Raw genomic sequence first — 15,399 nt, 5'->3', positions numbered from 1 at the left:
GAAACAAAACTAAGACGTTCAGTTTCTGTATCTCACTCAATGTTGTGTTGAGAAGTCTTTTAAATGAATGCAGTTTTAAAAAACATTTTATAAATTAAAATGGTTCAAGAGTTTTTATTCGTCACATACACAGATTATATAGAGAATATGTCACGGAGTGACTTTTAGGGCGGAACCAAAAATGGAGAGGAGAGGTTCCGCCCGGACCAAATTTTGGAAGCGGGCGGAAAGAGTGCGGGGCTGGTCTGGGAGAAAGGACGGCGTGGTTGTTTGTAGGAAGTTGGAGTGTTCGGTTGTGTTGGACAGACGCTGGGAATATCCGCTGGGCTGAGTCGTGGAATACAGGAAAGCAGCATTGGGCGAACGCTTGAGATCTGCAAAAGAGAAACACAGTTAGAGTCAACTAAGGGTGAGCATCGGAGTGGTATGAACATCTCAAACATTCGGATTACTGTTGTAATAGTTATCGTTGGGAGGTGTGGTTAATAAAAGTGATTGGACTTCATGGTCATGTCTCTATTGTCTTTGTATCGGCTGCTGGACCCAGGGGCGTCACTAAGTGTGTAAAAGTTAGGACATTTCTAAGGGCCCATTCAATATTGGGGCCCCCAAAGATCATTTTTATTAGTACATGGATGTAAGGGCAATCCATCTAGAATTTCTTCAAACCCTTTCTTTCCATGAATTAGAGCGTATTTGACTCGGACAACAATCAGCCTCTTCCAGTATCCTTCTTTAAATGTATTTATTATCAAAATTACTGAAAAAAGAACTAATGTTAGAGGTCAAAAAACTGTGATGCTCCCATCTTTCTTTCTCTCAAAAACTAGGTCAACTCGACCAATTATCTTAATGGAGCTTCAAAATAAAAGTTTTCCAAAATTGCAAATTACACATAATATTTTTGCTCATTAAACACAGATTTAAACACACTTTATATGAATTAACAATCAACTTTGAATATGGCTCTTACATATCCGGCCCCAATTGGTTGGGCAGGAAGCCAAAGCAATTTACTAATATTTTAGGTACTAAGAGCCATTAATCATTAACATTTAAGTGAAATATAACAACTTATGTATTTCTCTTTCTTTAATTCACATCTATTGATATTGTTAATGATTACTTGATAGTCTATTCCCTTAGACTGCTTCTTGAATTAAGCATAGTTTGTTTATTGGTCTCTCGAGCACATTTGTTTTAGTCTGTATCTTTACACGACGTACAGTTCCACTGGAGTCTGGCAAGGTTTGCACCACTCTTCCCATTAGCCATGAATTTCGAGGTGAGGAACTCTCTACAATTAGCACTACATCACCAGGCTTCAAATTTCTTTTAGACCTCAACCATTTACAACGCTCTTGAAGAATGGGCAAGTATTCATGAGTCCATCTTCTCCAGAACAAATCAGCGAGGTACTGAACCTGCTTCCAATGTTTTCTTGCATACAGATCCTCCTGTTTGAAGACACCTGGGGGCAAGCTTGATTGTGCTTTCAACAACAGTAGATGATTTGGAGTGAGTGGTCATTTGGATCATCTGGCATGCTGGTAATTGGTCTGTTATTGATAATGCTTTCCACTTCACACATGATAGTATGAAGACTGTCATCTGTCATAGACTGTTCCTTTAAGAGCGCACCCAGTATTCTCCTCACGGTACGAATTTGCCGCTCCCAAACTCCCCCTTGATGAGAGGCTGATGGACTGTTAAAGATCCATTTAATCCCTTTTTGTAGCATAGTATTTTCTATCTTGTTGTGGTTTAGGTCTTCCAGTGCTTCTCTCAATTCTCTTTCCGCGCCGACAAAATTTGTACCATTGTCTGAGCGCATGACTGATACTTGTCCCCTTCTGCTTATAAAACGCCTCAGTGCATTTATGCATGAGTCTGTGTCCAAACTATCAGCTATTTCTATGTGCACTGCTCTAATTGTCAGACAAGTGAACAAAACTCCATACCTTTTCACTGTACTTCGGCCCCGTTTTACTTCAAATGGGCCGAAGTAATCAACTCCCACATTTGTGAAAGGGGGTTTATAGAGTTGGGTCTGAGTCCACCTTTGTCGAGTACGAGTCAAGACCAAGTCCTTAAACATCAAGTCCGAGTCCAAGTCCGAGTCCAAAAGGGTCCGAGTTGGACTTAAGTCCGAGTTCTTAAAGGCCGGGTCCAAGTCGAGTCCGCCCGAGTCCAAAAAGTAATTAAATAAAAAAAGATACACAATTTGTATAGTAAATTGTTACTTTCTATACACAATTTGTATAGTAAATTGTTACTTTCTATTAATATTTTAACCTTTCAACCCATTAAACCAATGGCAATATAAAAAAGTCATAAAAATACCTCTATTGCATCTTGTCATTGCCATTGAACATTTTTATTTTATGTCTTTTCCTATCAAAAATGATTTCAAAGAAAAGAAAGGGAAGTGGTATCTTCTTTTTACCAGATGCCTTGCAAATAAATTCTCTATGATTTTCATAAGCAAAACAAATTATTGCTGACTTTGAGGACATCATACATGTGTGTGATGTGTGTGTTTGTCTGCACGTATGCGACTGGCTGCTGCCTGCCAGTGTGTTGCAGTAAAATAACAAGACTATCTAGTAGTTAATCAAGTGTTTAAGCGTGCATCATAAACAGATCTCTCTTCTAAAAAAATACATTGCTAGAAGGGGAAAAAGTCTTCTGTATGTGCCGTTCAGAAAATGACAGGCACAAGGTTTGCTGACTAGTGTTGCCTGATCTTGCACTTAAAAAACAGCGAACAAGAAAAATCCAATAATAAACCAAAATAAATCTAAATGCTTTACTTCAAAGATCAAAATATTGGGACCGGCACCTTCACATTTTATTAACACCAAAAACTTGATCGCTTCATGAGCCAAAAGTCATAAACGGTTAAGCGCCAAAACGGAATTTACATTCAAAAAAGCCGACCTGGCAACACTGCAAGACTACGCGCTGTGAAGCAGCCTCGCAAAAGAAGCGTACAAACACAACGTCAAGACAGAGGTTTATTGCAAAACACAATGCTGTTAGATTATTTTGGTCAAAGCTGTGAGTGGTAAGCACGCGAGACGGCAGAACGTTGCTATGGTTATTTCTGTGTCAATCATCACATTTTCGGGAGTGAGTCGTGTTCCGTACAGACATGAAACGAACATTTAGGGGATTCACTCCCTTATTTAAATGCGGTTGTCACTCCCGAAAGTTTGCAGTGTGTAGGAGAGACTGAGACATTCATTAATTTCTCATCTCAAGTTTATGCTGGTTTCATTGTTACACATGACGCAGACTCGACTGTACTCGGGATATTTTCCGAGTCCAAAATGTCCAAGTCCGTGTCAAGTCCGAGTACAAATTCACCCGAGTGCGTGACAAGTCCGAGTTCATTCAAAATCGGACTCGAGTCCGGACTCGAGTCCGAGTCCGAGTCCAAGTTCGAGTACCCCAACTCTAGGGGTTTATCTGGTATCAAGCGGTCTTCAGGCAAGTTTGCCATTTTTTGTTCTTCAGCCTTCCTATTAAGTCTGCGACACACCGTGCATTTGTTTATAAGCTTTCTGATAGCGGAGTTAGCTTGAGGAATCCAGTACCTTTGCTGTAAAGTTGACAGCATGTAGTTACGACTACAGTGACCACATTTTTTATGAATATCCTTCAAAATGAGAACTGCAATCTTGTAGTGCTTGTCTAGAATCATAGGATGCTTAGATTCTTCTGGCATGGCTGCCTTGTCTAGCCTACCACCACCTCTTATTATGCCATCCTGAAGTACGGGATCAAGCTTATACAATGGACTGTTTCTTTTAATAAAACCATTCTCCTTTAGAGACTCAATCTCCTTTGGGAAGTGTTTTACTTGACTGTATTGTATAAGTTGACTTTCTGACTGTTCCATTTCTTCCAGAGACAGTGACTGCCCTTTCATGGTTGATTTGTATTTCTGCATCTGCTTCTGTAAAAGAGCTGTTTGTTTGTCTGGATCCTTCTCTGTTTGTTCAATTTGTGCTTTAAACTGTTTTCTTGTCTTGCTTAATTGAATTAGTGTTTCTTTGAATCTTAGCATCCATGCTATTGCTTGCTTGCTGTGCACATTGAACCATTTGATTTGGTCTTTGTGGCCATTCTTGTTCTGACTTTGTCAAAAAGCTAGGTCCATTTATCAATGTACTTGTTTGTGTAAAGTCCTTTGCTTTAACCCCTCTAGTTGCTTGGTCTGCAGGATTCAGTGTTGTCTGCACAAACCTCCACTGTGATGGGAACGTAGCATCTCTTATTAATGAAATCCTATTTGCAACAAAGGTTTTAAAACGAGATCTCTCATTTTCAATGTAACTGAGCACCGTAGTGCTGTCTGACCAGAAGATGGACTGCTTGAGGGGAATTTGAAGCTCTTGTCTTAGTATTTTGTCCATTTTGACAGCTGTAACTGCAGCTGTCAGTTCCAGCCTGGGTATGGTGACTTGCTTGAGTGGACTAACTCTTGACTTTCCCATTACCAGTGCACAATGTTTCTGGTTCTGTTCATTCGTGAGTACCAGGTAAGATGCTGTACCATAAGCGCTCTCACTAGCATCAGAGAAATGATGCATCTGTGCTTCTGTTGTGTTTCCAAATGTATCTGGTTTCACACACCTTTGTATCTTGAAGTCGGAGAGATGTTTCAAATCTTCAAGCCACTCGACCCACTTATTAGCATGCTTGCCTTCGATTTCTTCATCCCATCCATATCCTTGTTTGCACATATCCCTTAAGAGGAGTTTGGCTGGTAGAATGACTGGCACCAGAAAACCAAGAGGATCATAGATTGAGTTAACAACTGACAGAATTCCTCTTCTGCTCAATGGCTTCTCATTTACTTTGGTGCTATAGATAAAGGTATCAGATTCTGTACACCACTGAATGCCGAGTGCTCTCTCCATGGGCAGTGAATCCTGGTCTAAGTCAAGATCTTTAACTCCACTGGCTCTGTGTTCCTTTGGGATAGACAGTAACACTTTCCTACTGTTGCTCACCCACTTTGTCAGACAAAAACTTCCTTCAGCACACAGATCTCGTACATTCTTAATTAAGTCAACTGCTTCTTGTTCTGTTGTTAAAGACTTTAAGCAATCATCAACATAGAAGTTGCAGAGAACTGTTTCAACAACCTTTGGTGCTGCTATGTCTTTTCTGTCTTCAGCGGTTCTTCTCAGTGCATAAGAGGCACAACTGGGTGAGGAAGTGGCTCCAAATAAATGAACTGTCATCCTAAATTCCTCCATAGGAACATTCAAGTTGCCATTCGGCCACCACAGAAAGCGAAGAAGATCTTCATCCTCTTCAGGAACTTTCACCTGGTAAAACATTGATTCCACATCTGCCATCATGGCTACAGGCTCTTCTCTAAATCTGTTAAGCACACCTATGAGCGTGTTTGTGAGATTAGGACCTTGAATTAACTGACTATTCAGAGACATGCCTTGAAAGGAAGCAGTACAATCAAAGACAACTCGTATTTTGTTTTTCTTTGGGTGATACACCCCATGATGCGGTATGTACCACACTCTGCCGTCGTTGCGATTGATCTGTTCTGTTGGAACTTTAACTGCATATCCTTTTTCTAGTATGCCTTTCATAAAGCCGTTGTAATCTTCACAAAACTTCAGGTTCTTTTGGAGCTTCCTTTTTAAGTTAGCTGCTCTCACCTCTGCAACACACCTGTTATTTGGCATCCAAACAGTTTCATCTTTCAATGGCAGTTTCACAAGATAATGTCCATTTTCAAACTTAGTGTTATTTTGCACTGACTGCATGAACTGTTTGTCTTCCTGTGACATTTCTCAGTCCTTACAGAAAAACGCAGTTTTTTTGTGTTTGTTGCGGGCAAAAATCCTCGATTTTGCGGCACGTTTTCTTAAAAAATGCGATGGAATATGCAGGATATTTATGCAATTTATGCGATGGAATTGCGGGAATTTGCGAAAACTGCGGAAACTTGCAAAAGCTGCAATGATGTTCACGTCACATAATCACGTCACTTCATAACGTTCCCATGGCAATAGAGGACACGGCTGCGCTTTTGGGAAGTAAATGCAACATTTTTCAACTTTCTGCTAATACATATGTGACTTTTTGCTACGAAAATGCAGAGATTATGAAATCATGCAAGCCCCGCATATTTTGTGCGCTGAAATATGTAATTAATGCGGCGAAAGTGCGTCGTATTTGGAAAAAATGCAGCCCCGCATAAATATGCGGACTTTGGCTGATTATGCAATATATTGCGCGATCGCACAATCGCGTTTTTCTGGAGGGACTGATTTCTGCTTTCTCTTCGTATTGACGCTCTGGGAAAACAGTGTTGTACTGTTTAATCAACAGCTGTTCTATCTCCATCACTGTTATATGGTTAACTGTGTGGTGAGACACTTTCAGCGTTTCTGCAGTACATCTTTCTTTCTTAAGGGGTCCACTCACTACCCATCCCAGTGCAGTTTTAATGGCATAAGGTCCACCTTGCTGACTGTTTATAATGTGCCATGGTTCCATAGCCTTTGGGATATTAGCTCCTATCAGAAGACCTACATTTGCCTTAATGCGTGGTAAGCTCACTTCATTTAGATATGGCCACTTACTGATGTCATCTGTATTAGAAACATTCTCACTTTGTACAGGAATATTGTTGTGTGTAAAGACTTTAGGCAGCTCGATGTATTTGCTGTCTTCCAATCCACATACTTCTATATCTGAGAGGATAAAACTATTTACTAGTTTCTGCCCACCAGGGTTACTTTGGCACATAGTACTTAGCAAAATCTGGGTTGGTTTTCCTTTCAGATTCAGTGTCTTTCTCAACTCCTCTGTGCAGAATGTAGCTGTACTTCCTGCGTCCAAGAAAGCATACGTTTCCACGTATCTGTCACTTTTGCTGGATTTGACCTTTACCGGCACAATGGACAAGACACAGCTATTTCCTTCTGATTCTACAGCTGAATGATGGTTAAGAGAAACTTGAGCACAAGAGATCTTTTTGTCTGATATTTCAACATCCTTTCCTTCGTCTTTGATATGCAAAATGTCAGGGTGTCTTTGAGAACATTCTTTGCATTCCATTCTTTTCTTGCACATTCTACTAAGATGACCTTGAGTTAAGCATCAAAAACATTAACCTTTAGATTTCAGAAACTCCACACGTGCTTGATGTGGCTGTTCTTTAATCTCTCTGCATGACTTCAAAGCATGATCTTTTAAGCAGAATATGCAGGGTTTCTCGAAGGCATTGACGGTTTTGGTCAAACCAACCTGTTTTCCTGACCAATTTGAATTTCCTTTCTCTTCAACGCAAATGCTGGTTGCAAAACTGCTCCTTTTTATTCCTTTCTTTATTGGAACTTTCTCTTTCATCTTTGATGTTGCAATATGGGTTTCCAGTATGTTTCCAAAGAGAGGGTCCATGGCCACATTAGCTTGCCGCTCTATAAAGTCAACGAGATGAGTAAATCTTGCCCTTTCTACATGACGTTCCTTTATGTCATAAGCTTCTGATCGCCACCTCTCCTTCATCTTGTATGGCAATTTTGCAAGTACAGCTCTCATATTGGTAGGATTATCCATTTCCTCCATAAACTCCACTTCATTCATTGCATTACGACAACCAACCAGAAACATAGCATATGCGCTGAAGGCTTTTGCATCATCAGGTTTGATCTGAGGCCACTTAACAGCTTTGTCAACATAAGCACTTGCAATGATAAGCTCATCTCCATAATGCCTTTGAAGCAATCGTTTTGCCTCCTTGAATCCTCTGCTTGTTGGCATATGCTCACAGCTTCTGACAATTTCTTGTGGCTCTCCAGTAGTGTATTGTTCCAAATAATACAACTTATCCTTTCCATTGTCTGTATTTTGCTCAATGGTATGCTCAAAAGATCTGATGAAGGATTTGTATGTCAATGGATCTCCAGTGAACACTTTAACTGCTTTACTAGGAAGCTTCACTTGTCTTTGCTATTTTGCAAGTAACTCAGTCAAGTCATTTTGTTTTTGCATAACTTGAATGATCCCGTTGTCTGCTTTTGGCTCTATTTTTTGTCTAGGTTCTTTTGTGTGAGTTCTACTTTGCCTGGATTGGACACTGCTTTTTCCATCTTCTGACCGTTCATACTCCTTTAATACTTTCAATTTAGCATCACTTTCTGCTAGTGCTGTCTCTATTTCAAGTGCTTCCATTTTAGCTCTTAGATGCATCTCTTCCATTTTCAAGTTGTTGCTTTTTCTTTAATGATGCTGCTCTTGCTAACAAAGCTGCACGTTTTGATTCTTCTCTAGCACATGCAGATGATACAGAAGAAGAAACTGATCCACTTCCAATATCAGAACCACACTCCTGTTTAGGCTTTCCTTTGATTATAGATACTTGTTAAGCACTGTCATGAGGACTAACATCATCTTCCATGTCATTATCATGATTTTGGCCTTCTTTATTCTTTACAGCACCTATCCAGGTTTCCACTTTATTTTCAAAAAGTCGTAAAGAATCCATTTTAGGCTGATACCAATTTTTCTGATCTGCTATCCTTTCTTCTTCATCCAAAAGATCTTGAACTTGATGATTTAGATCACTGAACTCAATACACATCTTTGCATATTCAACCTGCATTAACTGTTGCACATTTTGTAGATTTTTCTCATCAGTCATCAATTTTTCAATTGTTTTTATTTTATTGGTTAGAGCAGATAATTTCCCTCTTCTCATTCCAATGCGTTTACGAAGCTGTTCATTTAAAGCCTTTTCAGTGGGCTTTGGCGCCCTCTTGTGTTCATCTATGGCAACCGCATCTTTACCTCCTTCAGCCATTTTAAGTCAATGAGTGCACAAACCAAATGCGATGATTAAAAGTAGTTTACATACTTTTCTGTATGAATCATACGCAGATAATTTCTTCACACATGCCTCAATGAAACTTTACAATTTTAGTTGGCTTTACCTTCATTTAGTTGCCGGATTGTCATGAGCAAGAGAGTTCTGGTTGTGGCTGTTTAAATCCACCGAAGTTTTTATTAAACAATCAATGTGCATCCGTCATCAAACTTTTCCGTGCTAGTTCACGTAAACTCCTTCTCGTAGATATCCGTGTCCATTTTCCATTTTCTCTTTCACGGAGCTAGTTTTTTGACTTACGATGTAAGGGCAATCCATCTAGAATTTCTTCAAACCCTTTCTTTCCATGAATTAGAGCGTATTTGACTCGGACAACAATCAGCCTCTTACAGTATCCTTCTTTAAATGTATTTATTATCAAAATTACTGAAAAAAGAACTAATGTTAGAGGTCAAAAAACTGTGATGCTCCCATCTTTCTTTCTCTCAAAAACTAGGTCAACTCGACCAATTATCTTAATGGAGCTTCAAAATAAAAGTTTTCCAAAATTGCAAATTACACATAATATGCTCATTAAACACAGATTTAAACACACTTTATATGAATTAACAATAAACTTTGAATATGGCTCTTACAATGGGTGTGGTAGATGACCCAACCACATACTGAATTCTTTTATAGGGCCCGAAATGGCTAGTGGTGTACCTGGCTGGAACTGTGTTGCCAAAGATTATTAAATAAAAATTCCACGGACATTTGATTTTGGTGGAGAATGAACCATAAGCGACGAGCGAGAGGAGGGGAACAAAGCTCTGAGATTGGTTGGCGAGTCAGATTAAAGGGATAGTTCGGCCAAAAATGATATTAAACCCATGATTCACTCACCCCGAAGCCGTCCGAGATGCATATGTCCATAATCCCCCAGACGATGACATTTTCAGCCATTTTAGAAAATGCTCTAGATCCTTCAGTTAACCAAACGTGAAGCCATGGGGTCCACGACCCCCAAGTCCAAAAAGTGTGCATCCATCCTTCACAAAATAAATCCAAATGGCTCCACGATGATAAACAAAGTCCTTCTGAGTTTAATCCGCGCAGTTTCGTTGTAGAAATATCCACATTTAAAACTTTATAAACCAAAATAACTCGCATCCGGCAATGCACCCATCTTAGTTGCGTCCGGATTCAAGATCAGACTTTACGCAGCGAACGGAGGTTACTCTGCTGCTGCTCTGTACCCCCGCAGTGTGTCTGTCTGAAAAACGATCTCGGAAAGCTTGGATATCTCGTCAATTAAGAGAAAACGCTTCCCCGCCAATGACGAGATTTTCCGCAATACCGCTATTATCCAATTTATACAACCCAGAAGTAGCACCTCATGTGAAAGACAAAGAACTCCGTGTATGGTTTAAAGATCGCTCTGCATCTGATCTCTATCAAAAGTCCTTCACAAAAATTTAATTATCTCAGCTTTTTGCTCAAAATTGGGTGTTTTTGAAGAAACCTACCCATGTTTGAGAGGTGATTACAAGAGAACTAATGAAGGTAGGATGAAACGTTTTTTTTTTGTTTTTTTTGAAAGCAGAGGATCTGTTCTTTCATCTGATATATTGTTTGTTTATGTATTTAAAGAAGAACATTTTCTGGAAGGCATTAAACTTTTGTGAAAATCATGAAAAATGCTGGCGCTGGCTGGCAACTTTTTTTAAACCCAAGTCGTCTACATCTTTGTTATTTTCTGTTTTTCGATAGTGTTGTTGATACCGTTGATACTCTTACAGACACAAATATGATTATTACTGCTTTTATATTACCGAATGTAGTATCAGCAATAACCTGCTCGCGCTGAATGATGCATCTTATTTGATAGTTGATTCAGTTTCCATGTTGCCAGATATTAGTATAAAAAACAAGCAAAAATAATTGGCCTTTAAAAAAAAACAAAGTTCATCCAAACCTTGTATTTCAGAAATAAATCAGAGAAATTTCTAATACTAACCTACACCTAACAATCACTTCATAGATAATGTCAAAGTGTCACATTAATTGCTAAAACACTACGTCTAAAGAGGATTTTTAACAATAGGATCTGGCAACACTGCAAATTCTGTACCCGCGCCGTCGCAGCTTAAACCAACATTCATCATTTTACACTAAACTAAACGTTATTATATATGCGGATTCTTTTTGAAAAACGAATAAGTCATTCAGAGAACTTCAAATTTAATTTTTTTATATGAAAAAATTACCGAGGTCCGGACCTCTGTGACCTCATAGCTGGCTACGGCCATGGTGTCAGACGTAACATCACTATTATTTTGCCCCCTCGTGGGTTGTTAATGTGTGTTTTGTGTTTCAATTAATCCCTATTTTTGTACAGTACATCTGTGTCTTGCACTTGGGTTCTGTCTTACGTATCGTGACACCAGCATGAGCTCCCTAGCTACAACAGTCCCAAATGGGCATGAAACATCTTCACCTTCTTTTAATGTCCATGGGGAAACAGTGGCTCTGATTCATCCACCTCCAGGGACGAACTTGCTCCCTTCCAATTCTGCTCATGTGGCTCTCATCGATGCCCTGCCAGATTCTGTTTTACTACACATTCTCTCATACCTGTCCACCCCTCACCTGTGCCGCTGCGCTATAGTGTGCCGCCGCTGGTATAACCTGGCCTGGGATCCACGGCTCTGGAGAGCCATCCGTTTTACTGAAGAGCTGTTGAATGCTGACAGGGTCCTTAAGGTTGTTACTAATAGGTTATGTCAGGACACTCCCAGTGTTTGTCTGACCCTGGAGACGGTTGTGGCCGGTGGCTGCCGAAGGCTTTCTGATCGTGGGCTATATGTGATAGCTCAGCGTTGTCTGGAGCTGCGGCATTTGGAGGTTGCAGGCTGCTATCATGTGTCCAATGATGCTGTGTTTGATGTGGTGTCCCAGTGTCCCAGTCTGGAGCACCTACTGTAGATGTATCAGGTAATGTTGCAAAAGATTTAAAAAATGGTAAATGTTGTGCTGTAAGAATGCTGTGAACTGCATGGCAAATCGATTATAAATGAAGACAATGAGTAAAATATGTTATCCCCTGATTGCTTACAAAAGCTCTGGTGATGGATTAGCTGTCAGTATGTACATCACAATGCCATGTTTACTTGTGGATTTATTCAGAGTTTAATTCATACCATGAACCTGGGAAATGCATTATAAAAACAAGAAATTGCTGTCAGCTTTCTTTGGGCGAAGGTGAAGTTTACTGGGTTTAAAAGATAGACTTTTATCATCAGTAAAAGTTTCGGTCTGCAGAGCTCATTCTGACAGTAACAAACTGTAAAGTTATGCATCACACAGAGACAGCATTGCAGACGTTGTGTAATAGAGCACACTATACCGGCTGGAACATGGTGTAGTGAACTGATTCACACACTGCTTGCTATGAATGAGCAACTGTCCATATAAACGATTAATGTAGAGTCTGTTTATGTTTCAGAGCAGTTCACAATTCACCATTTTGCAAACTGATGTGAACTCCATTGAACTTGACTACACAATTAGTCTATTTAGTCACCAACATCAGCACTGAAATCATTTTGAGTAAGATACGGTTTATCTTAATGATAAATTAAATATAAACATACACTAACATAATGCAAAGGAAATCAAATCATTATGTTACATGGATGTTTAAATGTTTACATTTGCTTTACCGTGCCAATTTATTAAAGCAGTACAACTTTTCGGCATTAAACCCCTGACATTAATCAAAGGCCTTAATAAGAAAATCAACTGAGTAAAATAATATTTAATAACTTCATTGCACTATTTTATACTGATGCTATTAAAAACATTTATTAACTAGCTTCCGGTAGCGCCGCCATTTTAGAGTCATATGCATTCAGGATGAGCGCTTACGCAGCATAGACAGCGGTTTCTCTGTTGCTGCTCTGTCCCCCGCCCTCCGATTTGTCATACGTCACTAAGAAAAGTGCGTACACTACGCTAATACTCTCTCCTGAGTCTAAGATGGCGGCGCTACCGGAAGCTAGTTAATAAAGTTAATAACATTTTAAATATGGATATTTCTACAACAACACTGCATGGATTACCCCCAGAAGACCTTTGTTTATCATCCTGGAGCCGTTTGGATTTAATTTGTGAAGGATGGACGCACTATTTTTGGACTTGAAGGTCGTGGACTATTGCTGGACCCCGTAACATTACATTTAATCAAAAAAAAGATCTAAAATATTTTCTAAAATATCCGAAAATGTGTTTGTCTGAAAAACGATGGACATATGCAACTCGGACAGCTTGGGGGTGAGTAAATCATGGGTTTAATATCGTTTTTGGCCGAACTATCCCTTTAAGGCTGTGCAATTGGGCAATTAGTTGAATTAGCCGAAAGGGGTGTGTTCAAAAAAATAGCAGTGTGGCATTCAATCACTGAGGTCATCAATTTTGTGAAGAAACAGGTGTGAATCAGGTGGCCCCTATTTAAGGATGAAGCCAACACTTGTTGAACATGCATTTGAAAGCTGAGGAAAATGGGTCGTTCAAGACATTGTTCAGAAGAACAGCGTACTTTGATTAAAAAGTTGATTGGAGAGGGGAAAACCTATAAAGAGGTGCAAAAAATGATAGGCTGTTCAGCTAAAATGATCTCCAATGCCTTAAAATGGAGAGCAAAACCAGAGAGACGTGGAAGAAAACGGAAGACAACCATCAAAATGGATAGAAGAATAACCAGAATGGCAAAGGCTCAGCCAATGATCACCTCCAGGATGATCAAAGACAGTCTGGAGTTACCTGTAAGTACTGTGACAGTTAGAAGACGTCTGTGTGAAGCTAATCTATTTTCAAGAATCCCCCGCAAAGTCCCTCTGTTAAAAAAAGGCATGTGCAGAAGAGGTTACAATTTGCCAAAGAACACATCAACTGGCCTAAAGAGAAATTGAGGAACATTTTGTGGACTGATGAGAGTAAAATTGTTCTTTTTGGGTCCAAGGGCCACAGGCAGTTTGTGAGACGACCCCCAAACTCTGAATTCAAGCCACAGTACACAGTGAAGACAGTGAAGCATGGAGGTGCAAGCATCATGATATGGGCATGTTTCTCCTACTATGGTGTTGGGCCTATTTATCGCATACCAGGGATTATGGATCAGTTTGCATATGTTAAAATACTTGAAGAGGTCATGTTGCCCTATGCTGAAGAGGACATGCCCTTGAAATGGTTGTTTCAACAAGACAATGACCCAAAACACACTAGTAAACGGGCAAAGTCTTGGTTCCAAACCAACAAAATTAATGTTATGGAGTGGCCAGCCCAATCTCCAGACCTTAATCCAATTGAGAACTTGTGGGGTGATATCAAAAATGCTGTTTCTGAAGCAAAACCAAGAAATGTGAATGAATTGTGGAATGTTGTTAAAGAATCATGGAGTGGAATAACAGCTGAGAGGTGCCACAAGTTGGTTGACTCCATGCCACACAGATGTCAAGCAGTTTTAAAAAACTGTGGTAATACAACTAAATATTAGTTTAGTGATTCACTGTCAGAATCCTGCCGGATCCTGTTGGTATTTAGATCTAGTTTAGCATGGCAGGGTTCTGACAGTACATATGTTCTATGTGGGAAATGTGTGGTTGTAGTATTGGTTTATTCCGACCACGCATTTCCCGGGTCTCGTCACTTTTTCCCCGATCCCTTACTTGTAATTATTTCCAGCTGTATGTAATTTACTTTCTCCCTATTTAAGAGTCCTTGTGTTTGTTGTCCAGTGCACGTTTGTCTTGTCTCTTGCCCTGTTGATTCCTGTAAGTTTTGTATATATCCAAGTCTAGATCTGTTTTGTGTTTGAAGAAGTTTATTGTTAGTTTTGTTAAAGTTTAGTGTAGTGTTGTTTCCCTTGTCTTCTTTTGCCCCCTCGTGGGTTTTGTTTTTCTGTTTTCCCCAGTTTTTATAATAAATTCCTTTGTTGTTATCGTCCGCATCTGGGTTCGTGTTTTGTGTTCCCCAAATCCTGACAGAACGAACGTGCCAATATAGAACCCAGCGGACTATGGCCGAGGACCCAGTTTGGTGGAATGCCCTTACCGCTGAGTCACGTTCCGGGTTTGGGTTCTTTCCAGCACAGAAGGGACTTGATGTGCGGAGCTATGCCCAGAAGGTCCTGGACAGAAGGGCTTGCTTTTCTGACCGGATGGTCAATAGATACCTCCTGGCCGGCCTTGATAACCCGCCTCCTGTCTCGGAACGTGCAGGGCTCATTTCTATGCCGTTTTGGGAGATGGTGGGCCGTCTCGACCGACAGCAACGGGGGAGCAAGGAGGAGCTGACTGTCGGTCCGCAGCCATCGGGCCCCAGGGGTCTCATCACGGGGTCGATAAGGCTGGTGAGTTCAGTTCCCGCCTCTCCGACCCTGGGGGGCTCTCTCACATCTACCTCATCCATGCCTACTCCTGTTCTTTCCCCTGCACCTTCTGCACCCAGGAAAAAGAAGAAGAAGAGGAGGAAAGATGTGGTGGCGTCTC

The 15,399-nt window shown here is 40.3% G+C and overlaps 1 protein-coding gene and 1 pseudogene across 1 annotated transcript in view; one reads left to right on the top strand and one right to left on the bottom strand.

The window, feature by feature from the left end:
• LOC129426158 (E3 ubiquitin-protein ligase TRIM16) overlaps nt 1–15,399 on the bottom strand; it is a 71,452-nt gene that overhangs the window by 26,893 nt on the left and 29,160 nt on the right. The gene's annotated exons all lie outside the window — the stretch shown is intronic.
• The window catches only part of LOC141362192 (F-box/LRR-repeat protein 7-like), a 190,815-nt pseudogene continuing 186,466 nt past the window's right edge, over nt 11,051–15,399 (top strand).

This window comes from Misgurnus anguillicaudatus, chromosome 25 (assembly GCF_027580225.2).
Source record: "Misgurnus anguillicaudatus chromosome 25, ASM2758022v2, whole genome shotgun sequence".
NCBI lineage: Eukaryota > Metazoa > Chordata > Actinopteri > Cypriniformes > Cobitidae > Misgurnus > Misgurnus anguillicaudatus.
The sequence above is the reverse complement of the archived record's forward strand: the minus strand, read 5'-3'. Positions and strand labels throughout refer to the sequence as shown.